General features: G+C 39.3%; 1 pseudogene; it reads right to left on the bottom strand.

The window, feature by feature from the left end:
• Nucleotides 1-773: 773 nt before the first annotated feature.
• LOC142181867 (uncharacterized) lies at nucleotides 774-6,873 on the bottom strand (annotated as a pseudogene).
• Nucleotides 6,874-8,681: the final 1,808 nt, after the last annotated feature.

The following is an 8,681-nucleotide window of genomic DNA, read 5'->3' as shown; positions in this document are numbered from 1 at the left end:
TTCTAGACACAAGTACAATACATGGACTACACAAATACTCACCACACATGGCATATGACTCATTCTAGATCAGCTCATCAAGACACTCCATTACGAGCATTCAATTCAGTACAAACATACAAATTAAGGCACTTTCAGTGAGATTCAACAATTAAGACTAAGCGCGTTACACTCTAGGGTCTATTGTGTTCAGGTGTGTCAACGCTATGGGTTCACTTTTCTATAGCTTATAACTCCTTATTTTAGTCTACCTATCAAAAAAAATGAAAACATAAATTAAAAACTACATATGCCTGGTTCAAGATAAACCCTTGGAAAAGAACCGCGGCTTAAAGAAAAACCAAGGGGGATTTGTTATACTTACCTAAAAATAATAAAAAAAATGATTTTGTCGTTTTTTTTAGACTCAGTTCCCTCAAGAAAATTCGTCTAAAAGATCCGTCGTAGGGAAAAGTGTAATTTTTTTTTTATTTTTTTAAAAAAAATATTATATGTTTAAGAACAATTACTCAAACAATACTACAATTACTAACAATACTAAATCACCAAACATTTTTCAAAGAAAAGTGAAATAATCACGTAATCCCAAAATATTATATATTGTACCAAACCACCAAAACATTCCAATAATCCAAAACAATTTAAACAACTTAAAAAGTAGTAATTATTACTAATAATTACTACCATCCTTTCCACCCCACACTTAAAGCGAGACATGTCCCCATGTCTTTCATTATAAACAAGAGATGAAGCAGAAGTACTTCTCTGAGGAGTCACTCTTGATCGGACACAGTTTCGGGATTCACGTTGCACGCACACCCCAAAGCTCGCAGCCAACCCATGAACTTCTTTTCCGACTTGACTTGTCGGTCAGCTATTTTGTCCACACGAGTAGTCAAATCATGCATAGAAGTGCGTATATCAGCCACCTCTTGTTCCAATGTGGTGGATCGGGATACTCTGGCACTTCTTGAAGAGGATGCTGTGCGTGATAGTGTTGCAGCTGATCTTCTGGGTGCTTGAGCCAGTACTTCTCCCTCCACATCCATATGCTCTTCCTCCTCCGAAGCGTTCAAACCACTTTCATTCTCTCTACTTATCTCTGCTGCTGGAGCTGCCTCCATGGTGTTCGGGCCAGGTCTTATCTTGTGGTTTTTTCTTACCAGCCCATCCACACGAATGTTTTCAGGCACCTGCACATTCCTGCAAAGTCTAGTCACCAAAGAAGGGAAAAAGAAACCATACTGGCGTTGGGGACATCTGATGAACATCTCGTCATGTATCACTTTGGCCATGTTGAAGGGAAGGCCCTTTATGAAACACCAAATCAACGCAGCCCGGGGTCCATTCACCTCTGTAGTATTTGTGGAGGGAATAAGTCGATTGTTGATCACATACAACCAGCACTTTGCCTCTTGAGTTAAGACGACTGAATGGAACTTCTCTCCAAATTCTAGCCATTCTACCATTTTCCCTGGTTCACAAATTTCATCAAAGAAGCGCTCCCACTTGGCATCGGTTGGATGACGCCCATATTCATAGAAGTCCGAGTTCTCAGGCAGATGTCCGGGCAGTTGATAAGCTGCACGTATCGCCTCAATGGAGGCATCTACCTCCTTCTGGCGCACTGTGACCACCTGGTGGACGTGCTCGGGTAGATTAGCATAGAATTCTCGTACCACCATTTCATTAGCCTCCCCTGGCTCGTCAATGAAAGCTTGTAACCCCCGCTCCATCAACTCATTGAACATGTGGGGGCATCGTTCCTTGACCTTGTTGATGTTGATGCCCCTTTCAGCAATTGCCTTCTTAACCGCCTTTGCTATAAAACGGTTATGAGCCTCAAGGGAGACAAATTTGGTGTTGTCATAAGAGCGCGCTGGAGCAGCCTTTGGCGGCTTGATGATGGACCTGTGGCTTGGCGTTTTTTCATTGGTGCCATAATACCTGCAAAACGTGGACATATTAACTCAGCCCAACAAAGCAATTATGACTTGCTGCGGTTACTCAGACTTCACACGCAAAATTGTTCTTAACTACATAATCATGCTCATTGAGGCTTTTCCACAAACACCTTATGGGCAGTAGGTTCTCACAGCTTTTTTTCTAATGGTCTTGCAACAATGGCTTCCCACAAAAGTTCTTTCATCACCCAATTCAAGTACTACGCACCCCACATGTACAACAAACTAACCCCACAATATATTTTACTAAGTTTGAAACCCAAATAACAAGATACAACTATATTAATACCTTACATTCAACAAGAAACTTAAAATCTGAAAATAGCCAAAGGAAATCATAAAACTAAAGAAAACTAAAACTAGTGTTCATACCTGTTAGAATTCGTGAGGTGGGGTGAAGCTGCTAATGATTTTAGTGAAAAAACCCTAAGTATTTTGAGATATGAGATGAGTGCTTGAAGAGATGATTGTGTTTTGGGGGTTTTGGGTTTGGTTTTAATGGAAGGGGAAGGGGTATTATCTATTTATCTCACTAAAATAAAAGAAACAACAAAATAAAACAAACACAAAACAGAAAATAAAACACCTGAAAGTTCAAGTCTTATAATATCGTCCAGGCGCGCGAAGTTTCGCGCGAACTATATAGTACGCGCGATACTTCGCGCGTTTTAGCGCTCTCAAGCAGAATGGTGCGCGAACTATCGCGCGTTTCAGTTACCCCCGTTTTTTTTTAACCCATAGCATCTGCCCTTGTTCACCTGCATTTATTAGTACATAAAAAAAAGAAAAATTTTATATTCACAAATACCACAATCGTTGGGTTGCCTCCCAACCAGCGTCCTGTTTTACGTCGCGGCACGACGCCATATTGCATTATACATCAATTAAATCTACTGAGGTTTTGTGACGTTGAATGTCACCACCCAAATAATGCTTAATTCATTGCCCATTTACCAAAAAAGTACCACTTGAATTTGTGTCTCGTAATTCAACTGTTCCATGAGGAGTCACGCTTACTACAACGAAAGGGCCTGCCCAACGAGACTTAAGCTTTCCTGGAAAAAGCTTTAACCTTGAATTAAACAGAAGAACTTCTTGACCCGGCACAAACTCACGATGTTGGATGTGCTTATCATGCCACCTCTTGGTTCTTTCTTTATATAACTTGGCATTTTCATAAGCATGCAAACGAAACTCATCAAGTTCAATGAGTTGTAGCAGTCTTTTTTCACCAGCTAAGTCCATATCCATATTTAGCTTTTTGATTGCCCAATAAGCTTTGTGTTCTAGCTCAACAAGCAAATGACATGCCTTTCCATAAACCAACCTATATGGAGAAGTACCTATTGGAGTCTTGTATGCAGTTTGGTAAGCCCACAATGCATCTTCTAACTTACCGGACCAGTCCTCCCTATTTGCGCTCACAGTTTTCTCCAAAATCTGTTTTACCTCCCTGTTTGACACTTCAACTTGACCACTCGTTTGAGGATGATATGCAGTAGCAACCTTGTGTCTCACACCATATTTTGCTAGGACATTTTTCAACAATTTGTTGCAAAAGTGTGTTCCTCCATCACTTATGAACACTCTTGGAGTTCCAAAGTGTGTGAAAATGTGCTTCTTTACGAAACTTACCACTACCTTCGCATCATTAGTAGGAAGAGCAATGGCCTCAACCCACTTAGACACATAATCAACTGCAACCCAAATATATCTGTGCCCATTAGAATATGGAAATGGTTCCATGAAATCTATTCCCCAAACGTCAAAGAGTTCTACTGCCAACATATTTTGTAAAGGCATCTCGTGCTTCTTCGTGATCGTTCTGGTTCTTTGGCACCTGTCACAATTTTTAACAAAAGTATGTGCATCTTTAAATAATTTTGGCCAGTAAAAACCTAATTGCAAAACCTTTTGTGCAGTTCTATCTCCCCCATGATGACCTCCATAAAGAGAAGAATGACAGTCATGCAATATTGCATTCATCTCCTCCTCAGGGACACACCTTCTTACCAATTGATCTGCGCATTGCTTGTATAGAAATGGCTCGTCCCACATGTAGAATCTCACATCATGTAAGAACCTTCTTCTATGGTCAGCTGTGAATTCTGGTGGAGTCACTCCGCTTGCAATGAAATTCACATAATCAGCATACCACGGGGCTTCATTCGAAGTGATGGCTAGCAAATGTTCGTCAGGGAATGTTTCTTTGATTAATTCTCCTTCAGTGACATGACCTCTATTTTCCAGCCTGGATAAATGATCTGCAACCTGATTCTCTGTTCCCTTTCGATCTCGAATCTCCAAGTCAAATTCCTGCAAAAGAAGAACCCATCGAATTAACCTTGGCTTGGCATCTTTCTTTGCAAATAAATACCTTATAGCGGAGTGATCTGTGTAAACTATGACTTTTGTCCCCACTAGATAGGATCTAAACTTATCAAATGCCCATACTACTGCGAGCAACTCTTTTTCAGTAACAGTGTAATTCATTTGAGATGAATTAAGAGTTCTACTCGCATAGTGAATCGAGCAAAATATTTTCTCTTTCCGCTGCCCCAGAACAGCTCCAATGGCTATATCACTTGTGTCACACATCAATTCAAATGGAAGTTTCCAATCTGGAGAAATGATAATCGGTGCAGTAACCAATCATCATTTTAGCTCATCAAATGCTTTCAGACAAGCATCATCAAACTTAAAAGATGTATCTTTCTCAAGAAGCCTACACAAAGGAGAAGAGATTTTTGAAAAATCCTTGATGAAACGACGGTAAAAACCCGCATGGCCTAAGAAACTGCGAATGCCTCTAACTGATGTTGGTGGAGGTAATTTTTCAATTGCTTCCACCTTTGCTTTATCCACCTACAATCCATTCTTAGACACTTTATGCCCTAAGACTATGCCTTCTCGTACCATGAAATGGCATTTTTCCCAATTTAGTACCAAATTTGTTTCTTCGCACCTAGCAAGGACTTTATCAAGATTCATTAAACATTCATCAAAAGAACATCCAAATACAGAAAAATCATCCATGAATACTTCCACAAATCTTTCAACCATATCAGTGAAAATAGCCATCATACACCTTTGAAAAGTCGCAGGTGCATTGCAAAGACCAAATGACATTCTTTAAAATGCATATGTCCCATAGGGACATGTAAAGGTGGTCTTTTCTTGATCTTCTGGGGATATAACAATTTGGTTATATCCAGAGTAGCCATCTAAAAAACAGTAGTATTCCTGCCCGGCTAACCTATCGAGCATTTGGTCAATGAAGGGAAGGGGAAAATGGTCTTTTCGGGTGGCATTATTCAATTTTCTGTAATCTATACAAATCCTCCACCCAGTAACAGTTCTAATGGGAATCAAATCATTATTTTCATTTGTTACTACAGTCATCCCTCCTTTTTTTTGGAACACATTGGACTGGACTTACCCATTTGCTATCAGATATTGGAAATACAATAACTGCATCAAGCCATTTTATCACTTCTTTTCTTACCACCTCTTTCATGTTCGGATTTAGGCGGCGTTGTTGTTCTATGCTTGGCTTGTGCCCTTCCTCCATAAGAATTTTATGCATGCAAAAAGCTGGACTAATACCTCTTATGTCGGACATTGTCCACCCAATTGCTCTTTTATGCTCACGAAGTACTCTTAACAATTTCTCCTCCTGCAATTCAGACAAGTCAGCAGAAATAATAACAGGTAACGTTTCAGAACTACCCAAATAAGCATAATGAAGATGAGAAGGTAAAGGCTTTAATTCCAATTTGGGAGCTTCTTCAACTGAGGGCTTCAGAGGGGGACCATCTGGCCTGTTCAAAGGTTCAAAGGGATTAAAACCTTTCATATATTCACATGTTGCATGCAAAGTGTGTTTCATCTCCTCAACCTCATCATTAATCTCCAAACTTTCAATCAACAAAATTGCTTTTTCTAAAGAATCCTGCAAATATACACTTGAGGTGACAAGTTGTTCATCAATATCCATAACAGATATCATAGATAATTCTTCATACTACCGCAGAAGTTGAATTGCTTTATATACATTGAAAACAGCTTCCTCTTTGTCAACTCTCATGATCATTTTTCCTTCTCTTACTTTAATTAGAGCATCACCTGTAGCCAAGAGAGGTCTTCCCAGTATAATAGGAACTTTTTCATCGGCCTGAAAATCCAAGATAATGAAATCAGCCGGGAAAATAAATTTCCCAATTTTCAGTAGTACATCCTCTATCACCCCCTCCGGGTAAGCTATGGACCTGTCTGCTAGTTGCAACATCACAGTGGTGGGTTTTGGAGCTCCCAAACCCAATTGTTTGTACAAAGACAATGGCATCAAATTTATGCTTGCTCCCAAATCACAAAGTGCATGGCCTACATCAACATTGCCTATTCTCACAGGGATAGTAAAGCTGCCAGGGTCCTTTAGCTTTTGAGGAAGCTTATTTTGGACCCTTGAAGTGCACTCTTCAGTAAGTGCAACTGTTTCAAATTCAATTAGTCTCCTCTTGTTAGCCACAATGTCTTTTATGTATTTGGCATATTTTGGAATATCACGAATCGCATCTACCAACGGAATATTCAATTGAATCTGACTCAACATAGAGAGGAATTTGTTGAACATGCGATTGTCATTCTTTTTCTGCAACCTTTGTGGAAATGGTGGTGGTGGTCTTGGAATGTTTACAGGTGCTGGAATTGTATCATCTTTCTTTTCCTCATATGTTGCTTTGGGAATCAATTCACCCTCAGGTACAAGCTTGTCTTTTCTCTTCTTTGAAACTTCTTCTAATTCCCTTCCCGTTCTAAGTGTAATTGCACTCACTTGAGGAGTTTTTTCTGTATCACCTGGAAGAGCCCCTACAGGTCTAGTGTTTTGATTTGCAGCAAGTTGTCCCATTTGCCTTTCAAGACTTCTGAAGTCTGTTCTGAGTTGTTGATTGTCTTGCAACAATTTTTTCAACAAATCATTTGTACTTTCTTCTGCCTGCTAGGGTGGCCTTTGTGGTTGATTAAAATTTCCTTGGGGTCTATATTGATTCTGATTTGATTGATTTCCGCCCCAAGAGAAATTAGGATGATTCCTCCAATTTGCATTGTAAGTGTTCCCATATTGTTCCTGTTGGTTCATCGGCCCTCTGCTCTGTTGCCCAACATAGTAAATAGATTCAGGATTCACGGGGCACATGTCACTGGTGTGATTATTGCCACACATTTCACAGTAAACTGGCATTTGGTTGTGATGGTCCCATTGTTATTCTGGTCATTTGATTTGCCAACTTTGCTAAATCTGCTCTCATGGCGGAAATGTCAACCAGTTCAAGTAACTCTGCTTTCTGTTTCATTGCTCTTCTTGGTTCTCCTTCACCTTGCCAATTATGATCATTAGCAGTAAAGTTATTCAGCAGAAGTTGTATTTCACTGTATGATTTTTCCATGCAACTACCTCCACAAGCTGAATCAAGATTCATTTTGGAAGTTTCGTCTAATCCATCAACAAAATTATGGCCCAATACTTCATCAGTTTGACAATGATGAGGACAATCTCGAAGTAGTTTCTTGTATCTTTCCCAAGCTTGGCGAAGAGTTTTACCATCCCGTTGTTGAAACCCAAGAATCTGACTCTACAAAAACTTTGTCTTTTTGGTGGGGAAAAACTTGATTAGGAATTTCTTTGCTAAATCATCCCAATTGTGGATTGAATTAGCTGGCTCTTTTTGCAACCATTCTCTAGCATCCCCCAATAATGAAAAGGGAAATAAGGTCAGCCTGACATAATCCTTGGAAACATTTGGATAATTGTAAGTATCTGTTATTTCCAAAACATTTTGAATGTGCCTTTGTGGGTCTTCATGAGATAGACCAACATATTGCCCAGTGGACTGTATCAGCTGCACCATGTACTGTTTAAGCTCAAAGTGACCGGTGATTTCAGGCTTCACAATGGCCTGAGTCATATTAGCAAGGTTTGGCCTTGCTGCTTCTATCACCGCACGTTCTTGATTACCTGCCATCACTGTTGGTTGTGGTTGAACTTGAATGTCCAACTCTCTTTCTGTTTTGTTTCTAGCTTCCCACTCCTTCCTTGTTCTATGAATTGTTCGTTCAATTTTAGGATCCAAAGGGAAGAGGTTGTTTGCGCTTCTACTCCTCCGCATTCAAGAAAAGAGCCTGCACAACACAAACAAAGTAGATGGAAAATTTAGGTTTTTATTAACAGCTAATAAAATCTTAAAACAGTCAAGCAGCTAATTTTAATTCCCCGACAACGGCGCCAAAAACTTGTTGCGACCAAAACACTCACGCAAGTGCACGCGATCGACAAGTAATATAGTAGTAAGTAAAGTATCGTTCCCACGAGGAATTATGATCAACTTCTCGACTGATGTAGACTCAAACAATTATCAATTCAAGCTAAATTATCACAAACTATATAAAGAACCAATTTACAATTTACTTAGTAATTAAACAATAATTCAATACAAAATTACTACACCAATTACACAATATTTTGATAACAATTTGGGTAAATATATTCCCGGGTCATGGACTTGCTAGAGATCATGCTACTATTTTAGCTTAAGATTGATTTATTGAATTATCCGGGTTATTGATTATAGGGTTAATAATATTCATAAGAATCTTTCGAGTTCTTATGAATGTATTCGAGTTAAACTAATACCTATATGTCTATGGTATTAATATTAG

This window comes from Nicotiana tabacum, chromosome 6, assembly GCF_000715075.1.
Source record: "Nicotiana tabacum cultivar K326 chromosome 6, ASM71507v2, whole genome shotgun sequence".
Classification (NCBI taxonomy): Eukaryota; Viridiplantae; Streptophyta; class Magnoliopsida; order Solanales; family Solanaceae; genus Nicotiana; species Nicotiana tabacum.
Note: the sequence above shows the minus strand (reverse complement) of the source record. Positions and strands in the feature narration are given on the sequence as shown.